An 11,668-nucleotide genomic window follows, 5' to 3' on the forward strand; every position below is an offset into this window, starting at 1 on the left:
TATCTTGATTTTCCATCATTTCTGTGCGTTTTTGCTATTAATATTGAGATATCCATGGTAAGTTCTATTCATTATTTAATAATATATAAATTTAGTTAATTTATAAAGCACCAAACCTTGTTTTATTTGGTAGCGTTTTGTTTTTCTGGGTTGTATCACATATAGCTGACAAATGAGCTCTAACTGTAACTATCAGATTGTATCATGTTCTGGGCTGTATCAAAACCAAAAGGTACATTGAGAGTCAAATATGTTCAATTTTCATCTTGTGAGAGTTACTAGCATGTTTTGTCGTCTTCCGTAAGTCGTATGTGGTGATGATTTTTATTTTGTGGTTGCTTTCTCTATTCACCCTTCAATACTACTTCGGGAGTTCGTGTTTTTAATTAGAGTTTATTGTTCATCTTTCCGTAGTCTATATTGCTATATGATAGTACTTCATGTGTCCTTTATGAGACAGTCTCACATGCAAAACCAAGCCAAAAACTTGTGTATTTCATCTAATTATACGGTTAATGTGGTGACCTCACGTGCAAAATAGTCTCGTATAAGTTCTTGTGTGCTTTCTCAATAACTTGTTTACTTGATGCAGATTGTTCAAGAAACAATTGGTGTTGGAATAGAAACTGCAACACCTCTTAAAGCTCAGATGATCACTTGTAGGTCTTATTTTCATTATTGAAACCGTTATGATTTGCTTTATATTTTAAATGCTGCAAGTATTTATGAAAGCTATTGATTGTCTTACCTACATGTATCAATGGTTTTTAAAACTATGTCTGAGTCTGTTCGTTAATCGTCCTATAGTCTCGTGGTAATCGCAGTGATATAGTGTCATACTACTTTCATGAGTTGACGTACCTATATGTAATGTCTATTACATGAACAATGCTTTGATATTCATGAGTCGATGTATATTAGGAGAAATGATTGGTCTAGTTTGACAAAAGGGATTTCCAAATCCGAACAAATGCTTGTTGCTTTGTCAACCAGTGTGTACTATCAAATGGTGTTGGTAGGAGTAATGTAATATCTCAATGAGAATTATACGTGTTCTTTGGCCTACAGAGTCATCAATACTTTGGGATTAGGATGAGTCGAGCCGCTTTGACAATTTAAGAATACTCTTAATTTAAATTTAATTATTGAGCTTATTATTATGAAGACAGCATATCTTCTAAACTATGGTCAACCCCTTTTTTCTATTAGCGATTCTTTGAATAAATCCCATACTGCTTTGTCTGAGCTTATTCATTGACATTTTTCTGATCCCACTTCTATTTGATGCCCATAAAGAGGATTAATTGGACAACTAAGGTTGCGATGACGATCTCCCTCAAAGAACATGGATATCAAGCACGAATAATATTGTGATGATCTAAATCTCTCGATTGAGGTATTGAGTTGTTTTTTAATATAGTTTTAGAACTTTCTGCCATAAATATTCAGGTCAAATATTTTTTACAAGGCATTTGACTCTTTCGTATTTGAATGCTTCACTATTAAACTCTCTTCATTTATTTGCCTTTTGTGGAACTCTGAAGTTAAAACCATATTTTCTTTCTCAAACTGAATTACCTGAAACTAAATCGCCGTGCTCATTTGAAATTTGTAGGTTTCAGATTCTTCGGATGGTCAAGTCGCGCCGGAATAATGAGACGGAATGTATCTGCTACAACTATCGCGTCGAATTATTTTATCAAGAGATTTTTTGTTCTAGTACCATTTTATAACTTGAGTTTTAATATGTATTTTGGATTAAGTTCAGTCAACACTCTTTCTATTTTGGCATGGTTGAATAATGTAATACTTGAATTGTAGTAGTAACTACTAATTTAATTATATTATGAGTATTTTAATTTCTAGTTTTCTTGGTTATTAATTATGAGGTTTTGTTACAATTTAACGACCCCAGTCGACAATAATGTAAGAACTTTGATTAAATATATGTCATCGTGATGTATGTGAAACAAAATTGATGCATACAATAAATCGTTATAGAGAACAATAGATGACGCTTAAAAGCATCATGAATATATAATTTTAGTGTCATGATTATGCCATAGAGTGACACTTAAAAGCATAGTTTTTTTTATTATTGACGCATAAAGGTGTCAAAATTGGTGACGCTAAAAAGCGTAAAAAAATACTGACGGCAAAAATTTTGACGCTTTAAAGAAGCGTCGAGAATATAATTATCGACGCTTTTTTGCGTCGAGAGTTGGCTTCATAAGCGTCAAAAATGCAAGGGATTTGTTGTAGAATTATTGGTAATGACTTCTCATATTCTCAACATGTTAAGTCCCGATGAGAGAAGCTTTTAGCATATTTAATAGATCCTGCAACGGAAGCACAAGAGATCATATTAATTGTTCAACAACTTGAACGAGTCAAGAATCTTATCACATAAGTATCTTGACTATAATGCTAATATCCATGGAGATCTATCTCATTAAATCCGGATATTTAAGATGCGCCATGCTACTCTCAAGTATTCACCCGAGCATATTTCTAGTCACTAATATGCCAAACACATATTTAGCCTAAGAAATATCACCTTAGCTACATTTCTAGTCACTAATATGTCAAGCACATATTTAGACTAAGAAACTCACTTTAGCTCCAACTAAACTCCATGTATCATCATGGTACCTCGACAACTCGAGTAATACCATTATAATTAATGACATAATTTAACCCAAGGTTCCAACTCTTTGATGTATATAAGATTGACAGCTCTGTCGCGTACCTGTCAAAAATAAACCTAACGGTCTCAACTAAAACGTAGTAGAGGCAGTCGAGTATCGAATCCTCAGGGAGGTAATGCAACTACAGCTATCTATTTCTAATCCTATGGTAACAATTGGTGTTAATTAAATTTTTGGTTCTAAACTACGGAGTTGAAAGGGAAGAGAAATAAAGCAGAGAGCAGTAACGCAGGAAAATGAATTAAAACTATCAATAAGAGGGGGACATGTCGGGAATTCGGTTCACTACGGTAGTTCAACAACTTAGCAGTAAATGACTCAGACGACCTAATGCGAGACGGATATTAGAAGGTCCTTTCGGTCCACTTCCCACCCTAAAATACCACTAACTTAACTTTCGTCCTCATTAGGGTAGTCTACTGTTTATAGCAGGCCTATTTAGTCCAATCTTTCGATCCAGGATTAATTGTAGCCAGATTAATGGGTGACATAGAAGCGTGCACTCAACTAGGTCGAGAATTACAGTTATATTGCTATAGTGACAGAGTCTCTTATCGGTTCATCTAATTCATTCACTACGTCGTCATTATTCTACCGCAGATTCCCTAATCCCAACATGAAGGGGTTTAGCTACTCATACTCATAATTGATCTAACAGCAGATAATTTCCCAGCAGATGACATAATGGAATAATAATAAAACGCAATAACGGAAATTAGGGCAAAAAGGAACGATAACATAAACGAGAATTAAAAGCAACAAGAAGGTTAATTATTATTAAGGGAAGAGAGAAGATTACAATCTAAGCGAATTCCGGCGTAAAGAACACGAAATCCAATGAAGAAATTCCGGGAACAAGAGTAGCAGTAGAAGGTTTAAGCAACGTAACAATGTTCTACTGTGAAGGATGGTAAAAAGATAGATAAAAAGATGACTAATAACCTAGTAAAACATAGGTTATATAGCCAAAAAACTTAAGAGTTTATGCGGAAAAGTAAAACATGGACTAATTAAAGCCCATAGTGTCGGAGGCCTCTCGATCGAGTGGGTTAAACCACTCGATCGACCAACATCTCAGCAGAAGTCCCTCGATCGACCAGCAGGGTACTCGATCGAGGACTTGATCATGTGCATCTTACTCGATCGAGTAAGGAATAGCTCGATCGAGCCTTGGGGAGCTTAGGAACCACTCGATCGACCACCAATCAGCTCGATAGACCACTTGGGTCTTCAATTCAGCTCACGTCTTCACCCAAATGCCTCGTAATGCGTGCAACGACACTTCCAAGTGCAACATCTCACTCTGGGACAATCCCGTCTCTCTAAATGCATGCAAAAAGGACGAAAAGGAGTATGGTTCCGCTACTTCCGCGATCATTCCTACAAAAAGGACAAAATACACCAAAGTAGCCAATTCGGGGCAAAATACTATAAAAACAGTATAGAAATGCATAGAAATACGTGCTGAAATAGGCTAAAAAGACTATACATTAGGCACGTATCAAATCTCCCCAAACCAAACCTTTACTCGCCCTCGAGTAAACTCAAAACTAAACTAATGGAATGGAAATGATAACTCAGAGCTAGCTTAACTTGTCTACTTGAACCGATTTAATGCAGCAGAAATCAACAGTTAAAGCTAAGTAGTCAATACGCAAACGAATTATAAGCTGTTCAAAAATAAAGCTGACCTATCGACCTTGCAAGACCAACAAAATCGGACTCTCACGTGGTCACTCTTCTCTCATGAAGCAAAGGGTGAAAGTATATGTATAATAGAGAAGAGAAAATAAATCACTCGCCTAATCACGACCTACATAGCATGCATGCAACAAAAATGAAAGACAATTCAAGTACTAATGCACACATTCCAACCAAGAATGTCCGTCACAGCCGAGGGTTTGCAAATAATATGGGAAAAGTGAGGTTCAGGTGAGAAAGGCAAAACAAGTTATGGAAATGTGGAGGTAAAAGCGTCAAGCTAGTTCCTAACAGGACCATGATAAACCATCCGGATCTCAACTGTCTGAAAGACTAAACACAGGTGCCCTTCACTTGGCACAAAACTCACTAGACTCAAAGCACAGTCTCCTCAAAAATATAGAATAAGAGCGGAGGAGTTAGACGGTCACAAAGTTCCCTTTTTTAAACACATCGTCTGAAACGACTAACTGAAACAACCAACCCTCTTGTCGATTGTACATCTTCGAACATCTTCTCAACTCTGACAAGAGGGTACAACTTTTTCACAACTTTTTTCTTTCTTTTTGTTCATTGTATACGTGAATCTCATCATTTTTTTCATTTTTCTTTTTTTTTTTCTTTTCTTTCTTTCACGTTTCTCTTTTTTTTTTTCAATACTTTTTTTTTCCTTCCTTAACACAAACACCAACTCCAAACAGGAATTACGGACCAAACTGCAATGGAAAACATACCACAAAAGGACAGACTAACTAGCTTGACTAGGCAGGCTTGTTTGGAATGTAGCTAATGGGTTAAAAGACAAGTTTTGGTCAATGTGGAGCTAAATGGGTGAAAGATGTAAAGAAAGGGAAATTTGCAAGACCCTCCCTGCATGTGACACCAACCGCATACCCGAATATGTGCATTTGACGAGAAATTGAATGTCATAAATGTGCAAAAGAGATGAACATGCTATGCAAGGAGTACTACTCTCAAAATTCCTAATGAACTGGTCATGAATGGCACCAGTTATGGCTCTAAAAACTCAGAATTTTTTAAGTAGTTTGCCAATTTATTAGGTCAAGTCTAGACAGTCAGCTATTATTTGAACAGAAATTCGTAGATTATGCGTATGACAGAGCTAAAAACCATCAATAAAGTGCAAGGCTCAAGTGAATTGACAAGTTATAGTGCAATTTCATCACGGGAATCTACCGTTCCGACTCAACCTAAATGCAAAGATAAACGTGAATTTTTTTTTTAATTTTGACATTTTCTAATTTTTTTTGGATTTTTGATTTTTTGAAAATAAACAACAAATGCAAACTGAAAAATTAAACGTGAATGCAAAACAAATGCAGATGCAGACTCAAAAGGATGCAATACCCTCCCCAAACCAAAACGGACAACGCCCTCGTTGTCCTCCAGCATACACCAGCAGAAAAAAAGGGGAATGTGGGTTTGCAACCAATAAAAGAAAAATAAAGGAGACGAAATAAAAAGAGTGAGAAAACATACAAAACACGAACTTCCCCAAACCAAACCCAAAATCGGGAAGTGAGTAGACCAAGAGCTACTCGTCGTCGCACCGCCGTCTCCCCGAGTACTCCGACTCAACAATACCCTCCCCAAACCAAAGAACAAACAAGGGGAGACTCGGTCGTCATCTCCAGCCGATCCTCCTGGACCGGTACGAACGGAGGGTCACTCGCCTCCTCTCTCGGGCAACACCGTGACCGTGCCGCTTTGCTCACCAGAATCGCACCTCTCGTGCTACCATTGCCTCCTCCTCCTCCTCCTCCGTGTCGAAGGAAGTGGAGGGTACCCGTCCGCCGGGTATCGGTAGAAGGAGGGATGCGGCCACCCCTCTGGAATCGGTCGCCGGGCTCGGATATGGAACTCGTAGAGCGGGAATACAGCCAAAGCCATATCCCGTCTCATCTCAGTAATGTACCTGCACATATCTGAAAGAACGGCATCACGACGCCCTTGGTCCATGACCTCGGGCGCCCCTAAAACAGGAGGGCAGACAAAGTTGGCCGGAAAGGCCGGATCAGAGGGAGGGTCAAGTGGAGGAAGGGTAGAAGTCTGTGTGGGTGTAGGCGTAGGCGTGGGGGTCGGTCCAGCCTGGGCCTGAGTCTGAGCCTGAGAGCTATAAGATGCTCCGGCCTCCCGCTTCCTCTTCCTAGAAGAAGAGGGAGGGGTGAAGGTAAGGTGGTAGGTAGGTGGAGATGGCCTCGCTCCCTCAGCAGCAGACGGGAGCGGTAAAAGTGGGGGAAGGGTAGAGCACGGCAAGGTAACAGACGTGGAACCACAGATCTTCCACGTCCTCGCACTCCCCTTCGCCTTTGGGAACCAGGCGAAGTCAGCCATGGCATCCAGGTCAAGGTGAGCCATCTCATCAGGTGCAGTGAGTCCGGGCTCAGTGGGGTAAAGGTGGCGGGCAATCCTAGTAACTAGCCCGCCGCAGACAACAGCGGTCTTGACCCGAGTCCCAATTCCATTCCAATGCTGAGCTACCAGATAGGCAATGTTTAGAACAAACGGGGTACCGTGGTCAATGTTGAGGTACCCCGCGAGAATCGCTAGCTCAGTGTTGGTCATGTTATTGGGCTCAGGGCGCCCAAAAATGGTCTCTCCTAACAGACGCAAGTAGTAACGGGGCGCAGGTAAGTGAACATGAGCTCCCTTCCGTGAGTGGAAGGGGGTGTGAGAAAGAGCAGCCCAAAGTGGCTGAAGGAGGTCTCGAGGTGGGGCGGTGGGACCGTCACTAACTAGTCCCAAAACCTGCCCAAACCTGGCCAAAGTCCAGTGGTGTGACTCATTGCGGAGTCGAAAGTGAATGCAGGAACTGGAGTGGTCAGCAGCGTAAGAGTCGGTGTCAAAAGAGTAGGAGCTAAAAAACTCGTAAGTAGAGGTACGAATAGTAGCCTCCTGCATGGTAATCAGACCCGACATACCCGTCCCGTTCAACAAACTACAGACCTCCTCATAAATGCCTAAGGTCTCTAGGTCAGTCCGCGCAAGGAAACGGGTGGGGGAGAGAGGGCAACGAAGTAAGGCGACTAACCGTTTCCGGTGAGCCTCTGAAGTGAAACGTACCGTGGGCATCTTCGGTAAAGGTGTGAGAGCGCCCTCTCTCGTAACAAAGCTGACCTCGAAGGGCTGGAGGTGATGGCTAATCGGCTAGCCCGCTGGTTCGGCCTCGGTGGGACCATACCAAGTCAAGCGGAAACGAGGGGTAAATCCGCATCCAATGAGAGAGAAAGGCCTGGTAGGGAGTAGTGGCTGTAACCCGAACCGAGCTCCCTACCGAGCCGGGTCTGCGGCGTACACTGTCCCTGCAGCTGAGACAAGTAGAACTGGTGCTGCAGTGGTGACCAAGGCGGAGCTAGTGGCAACAGCAGGGACCACTGGCTCGGTCACGGATGGACTGGAGGATGAACTCGCAGAGGGCAGAGAACTAGTATCCATCCTGCAAAGTATCAAGGGCATGATAAGAGAAGATGGCTGCTAACCGTGGCTAAAATGAGGCGTTAACCAGCATGTGACAGCAAAAAGAATGGCCCTAATAGTCGAAAAAATCGACGTACAGCAAGCAAAGCCCAACAATTCCTCAAGACTTCGAAATACAGCATGTGAGTGGTGATAATATGATAAAATAGTGACTGCAAAAGGGCTAATACAGCATGAAAACCAAATATGGGAGCATGTATGACTCCTAGCAGTCGAAGATTCTACTCACAGCACGGGTTTTCCCAATAATTCACATCAAGTAATGGCGATAGGGGACGGTAACGGCAGTTAACAACAGCGATAAGTAAGCAAGGAAACAGAAAAACCGTCAGACAGTCGATAGATTTCGACTCACAGGAACCCTAATCGCGGAATCTCGCGCAAAATTCGAATTTAACATGCAAAAACAGTGAGGAATTGCGAAAAGATCATCAACAAGCTATTTAAGGGTATATAAACACAATTAAATCGAAATAAAATCGACTAGACATGGATTTTCGAACCCTAATTCAAATCACCCAAGAAATTGTAATTAAATGAAGGGAAAATGCAAAGGGTATGAAAGGAACACTTACTTGATGATGATTAACCTACAATAAGCAATTAAACTTCAAAAAAACAATCAACCAAGGCGGATTTTCGATTGAAAAACCGCAAACCCTAATCCCCTTTAAAAACCGTGAAAACAAGTGCAAAAGAGGGGGAAAATAAGGGGTTATTGAAGATTAATTAGCTAGCAATAGAATGTAGGTGATGGATTTGATAATTTTGGGCAAGAAATGGTGATTTGGGGGAAAATGGGAATCGCAATAAGGGAAGGGGTTAGACGGGATTAGGGATAATTGAAAATAGAATTAGGGAAATAAGAGTTTTAAGATAGAAAACTCCCGTCCTATTCATACCACTCGATCGAGTGGTTTTTAAATCACTCGATCGAGGACTGTTGATATCCCTTCTGCTCGATCGAGTAAGAAACCTCTCGATCGACCTGTTCCTCTTGGCCTTTCTCGATCGAGTAACCAGACGGCTCGATCGACCCATTTTTCACTCGATCGAGTACAAAAAGTACTCGATCGAGGACTTCCTCGTGTGAACTCTTTGAATTTCGTCCCTTCTTCCTTGAATTGCGTGCATCTTCCCCAAACCTGCGTAAAACATAACCAAACACATCCCAAAATACCAAAAACGCAAAAACACACAATATAGTCTCGATCTAAGCTAAAGGATTTGTCTAAACTAATTGTCCTAATTAAAAACGTAATAAAGAAATTCAAAAGAAATTTAAACAAATATCTATTACAAGTTGTTACACGGGCATTTCCCGTTTAATTCCCATCGACTTTCGCAGCCCCTTCGTGGGCTTCGATCGAGGACGTCACTTCAGCGATACTAACCGTCCTCTTTGATTTCCATGAGCTTGAATTACTGTTTGCAAGAGGAGGAGGAACATAGTTCCAATCTATGTAGGTTCGAACTGTCTTCGTTCTCGCCCCTCTGTCATCTTCTTTGGCATCCTTGGCTCCAGTTTGGTTGATAATGGTCGCACCCTATCCCTTGACAACTCCTTTCTTGCCTTCATCCGCACTGCGCAGTAAGGAAAATGACGAATTTTCCTCCTTTTTGCTCTCGGTGTGAGGCGGAGGATTAGCAATAATAAAGAATATTCTCCAAATTTTCATCCGGAGTGTCAATAATAGGGTCAACGAAGAGAGGGCATTGCAAGGTGAACTTGCATGGGAGCCCTCCGAACTTGGACCGATGAAAAGTCAGCTCCTCGTCCCCTACCTGAAAGGTCAAAGTCTTTCCCCCGACGTCTATTACTGCACGGGCAGTGGACAAAAATGGTCTCCCTAAAATGATAGGGGTGTGCACATCTTCGGGGATATCTAAGACGACAAAATCGACGGGAATAAAGAACTTCCCGATCCGAACAGGTACGTCTTCTGCTACACCTAGTGGCCGTGATAAGCTACGGTCGGCCATCTGGACAGTCATGTTGGTGCAACTCAGTTTTGTCACACCAAGTCTCTTAGCTAGAGACAAAGGTAAAACACTTACGCTAGCGCCTAAATCGCATAGCGCATTATCAATCAATTGCATACCGATGTGACAAGGGATCGAAAAACTACCCGGTCGATTGCTTAGGAGGTAGCTTATTTTGAAATAGGGTGACCCCACCTCGCCAAAGCTACGGTCTCATTATCATTTATAGTCCTCTTACGTGCTAAAATTTCTTTCATAAATTTTAAATAAGAGGGTACGTTGGTCAGCAATTCAGTGAACGGCACGGAAACTTCCAAACTCTTCAAAAGCTCAACAAATTTGCCAAACTGTTGATTAATCTTGGTATTCTTCAGCCGCCTCGGGAAGGGAACTATGATTGGTATCTCGAGCCCCTTGTTTCTCGCTTCCAAAGTGTCTTCCGGAGCAAGTTCGGTACCCTTTGGACGCTTCTTACCTCTCGAACGAGGCCTTTCTGGTAATTTCTCGCTTAAACGAGCACTAGCAGGCTCTCGAATAAGCTTCCCGTCATCATTATCACTCGATCGAGCAATATGCTCACTCGATCGAGTAGTTTCTTCATCAGCTTCAGTCGATCGAGCAAACTTACCACTCGATCGACCAACCTCCTCTTCTGCTTCACTCGATCGAGCAGGAACTCTACTCGATCGACCAGATTCTTCACCATTTCCACTCGATCGAGCATCAGACTTCAGTCGATCGAGTAACTCTTGTGTCGTGAGTCCTTTTCTCTTAACAGAACACTGTTCATCATCGGCCGACGCTTCCTCGGTCCGATTTACGTACTTCCGGTCCCTCGTAAGAAAGACCGCTTCTCAACTCTATCAAATATACCGTCTCATTTGGGTTCTTGTCATTTTGAGTCGGTAGATGACCAGGCTTCCTTGAAGATTGATTTTCAGCCAGTTGGGCAACTTGAGTCTCAAGTGCCTTGAATGCCGTGTCCTTCTGTTGTAATTGCTTTGCAATGGACTGCATCATGGACTTTAACTCACCTATCTCACTCACCCCACTAGATGACGAAGCACCTTGGTTAGAAGGGTTGAAGGACGGAGGATTATGATAGCCTTGTTGCTTCTGGTGTGGAGGAATATACGGCTGCTGCTGCTGATTCGGAGGAGCGGTGGGGTTGAGTACGTTCTGGTTACTCCACCTCAAATTGGGGTGGATATTCGGCTCGTAATGAGTGTTGTTTTGCCTGTAATGTTGGAAGGCAAAGACATTGCTCATAAGGACTAGGACAATAATCGAAACATGTCCATCTACCCCACACCTCGCATGCACGAAAAGGACCGTCTGTCATAGCATTAACATGGTACATTCCTCCTTGAGAGCTCCCCTAGTTCATACTTGTCGAACCTCGCGGTAAGGGCTTCTAATGCGGCTGCAAGAGGATTCATGGCTCTCCTTTGGTTTCCTCTTGAATTCCCATATTCACCCGTGAGTGGCTAAATCATCTATGATTTTCCATCCCTTGTCGCTCCCAAGTTGTCGAAAAATCGACCGTTGGCTGCAGCATCCAATATAGCCCTCTGATCATCATATAAACCATTGTAAAAATGGTTACACAGGCTCCACTTTTCGAAACCGTGATGCGGTATGGTCCGCACCAGTTTCTTAAATCGAAGCCATGCCTCGTGGAAGTTCTCGTCGGGCCCTTGTTTGAAACTTGTTATCCGAGCTCTAATGGCGATGGTTCTCGGCGCAGAAATACTTCTTATAAAACGCCAATGCTAGCG

At 42.1% G+C, this 11,668-nt stretch overlaps 1 long non-coding RNA gene across 1 annotated transcript; it reads left to right on the forward strand.

The window, feature by feature from the left end:
* The first annotated feature begins 694 nt into the window (after positions 1-694).
* LOC141589925 (uncharacterized) lies at positions 695-1,853 on the forward strand. Its single transcript, XR_012520476.1, has 2 exons — positions 695-1,396; positions 1,616-1,853. It is a non-coding gene; the product is annotated as an uncharacterized LOC141589925 (long non-coding RNA).
* Positions 1,854-11,668: the final 9,815 nt, after the last annotated feature.

Source organism: Silene latifolia, chromosome 1, assembly GCF_048544455.1.
Source record: "Silene latifolia isolate original U9 population chromosome 1, ASM4854445v1, whole genome shotgun sequence".
NCBI lineage: Eukaryota > Viridiplantae > Streptophyta > Magnoliopsida > Caryophyllales > Caryophyllaceae > Silene > Silene latifolia.